Source organism: Microcebus murinus, chromosome 32 (assembly GCF_040939455.1).
Source record: "Microcebus murinus isolate Inina chromosome 32, M.murinus_Inina_mat1.0, whole genome shotgun sequence".
Lineage (NCBI taxonomy): Eukaryota > Metazoa > Chordata > Mammalia > Primates > Cheirogaleidae > Microcebus > Microcebus murinus.
In genome coordinates this window covers 3142068-3143939 of record NC_134135.1, presented here as the reverse complement: position 1 = coordinate 3143939, position 1872 = coordinate 3142068, and the positions used below count along the sequence as shown (strand labels likewise).

General features: G+C 42.3%; 1 pseudogene; it reads right to left on the bottom strand.

The window, feature by feature from the left end:
* Positions 1–1445: 1445 nt before the first annotated feature.
* LOC142865778 (uncharacterized) lies at positions 1446–1502 on the bottom strand (annotated as a pseudogene).
* Between the last annotated feature and the right edge of the window lie 370 nt (positions 1503–1872).

Genomic DNA, 1872 nt, shown 5'->3' with positions numbered 1-1872 from the left:
GGGTTCAAAATAAGAGACAGGTGGTCTAGCCCAGTAGTGTTCAATGAGAGGGAGTTTGCCTCTTAGGCAATATATTGATCATATATTAATCATCACTCTGGACAATTTTGGTCATTAGCAGGATTAAAGGGAAGTGGGGGTGGTGGGAATGGTACCGACATCCAGCAGGTAGAAACCATGACGTCCCTAAACTTCCCACAACACACAGGACAGCCCTGCCCGGCGCAGGATTCCCAGCCCAAACCTCAGGAGTGCCAAGACTGTGAAACCCTCGTCTACTCTGATATTTTTGCTAGTACTTAATTTAAAAAGATTTGAAACAACTTTGCATTTACTAAAAAGATTGTGTTATTTGTAGTCATCTGTTAATACTACCTGCACACATTTTACACCAGTCTTGGTTTGCTAATTAGTCCCCTGTTCATCATTATGTTGATGCACAACTATTAGTTTGTTCATATTTGATCAATGAAAATGTTATTTACTTTGCATATCTGTTTGCCTATATAATTTTCTTATCTAGGTATCCTTTATATTTTGTATTAAGGTGACCCTGGCACCATGAGTTTCTTTTCGGTTCTTTCCTTTTCAGTCACTAACAGTATCTAGTCTTTGTGAGGATTATGGAAGGGGAGTTTATTTTGTATTACATTTTTGTTTGTTTTTGTTTTATTTTTGAGACAGAGTCTCACTCTGTTGTTGGACCATTGTGCAGTGGCGTCAGCCTAGCTCACAGCAACCTCAAATTCCTGGGTTCAAGGAATCCTCCTGCCTCAGCCTCCCGAGTAGCTGGGACTACAGGCATGGGCCACCATGCCCGGCTAATTTTTTCTATATATTTTTAGTTGTCCAGCTAATTTGTTTCTATTTTAGTAGCGATGGAGTGTTGCTCTGCTCAGGCTGGTCTCGAACTCCTCAGCTCAAACTGTCAGCCCACCTTCACCTCCCAAATTTCTAAGATTACAGGCGTGAGCCACCGTGCCCTGCCACTATTGCATTTCTAAAATTATTTTCTGCTCCCCAATCTTTATTGCTTTCTACTTTCACCTATTTTATTAATCACTTACATGTGGTTAAGGGTATAAATGCTTTTTTTTTATTTGAGATAGAGTCTCGCTTTTTTGCACAGGCTAGAGTGAATGTCATGGTGTCAGCCTAGCTCACAGCAACCTCAAACTCCTGGGCTCAAGGGATCCTCCTGCCTCAGCCTCCCGAGTGGCTGGGACTACAGGCATGCGCCACCATGCCTGGCTAATTTTTTCTACATATATTAGTTGGCCAATTAATTTCTTTGTATTTATAGTAGAGACAGGGTCTCACTCTTGATCAGGCTAGTTTCGAACTCCTGACCTCGACCAATCCACCCGTCTCAGCCTCCCAGAGTGCTAGGATTACAGTCGTGAGCCACCATGCCCAGTCCTCTTTTTTTTTTTTAAAGCATTGGGGCTGGTTTTCTTCTAATGAAAACCTGCTAGACAAATTCTAAAAGAGCTGTAAGACTAGATTTCTATTTCTTACTGTTAATATTAATACATTGTATTATATTTTTAATTGTGGTAAAATATACTCATTTACTATGCCTCCCCATTCCTCCCTACCACAGGCCCTGGTTACTTCTGCTTTCTGTCTCCGTTTGCCCATGTTAGTACCGCGTATACATGGAATCACACAATTGAGTCAGTATAATGTCCTGAAGACTCATCCATATTGGAGCATGTGCCAGATTTTCTTTCCTTTCTTTTTTTTTTTTGAGACAGAGTCTCACTTTGTTGTCCAGGCTAGAGTGAGTGCCGTGGTGTCAGCCTGGCTCACAGCAACCTCAATCTCCTGGGCTCGGCGATCCTCCTGCCTCAGCCTCCCGAGTAGCTGGGA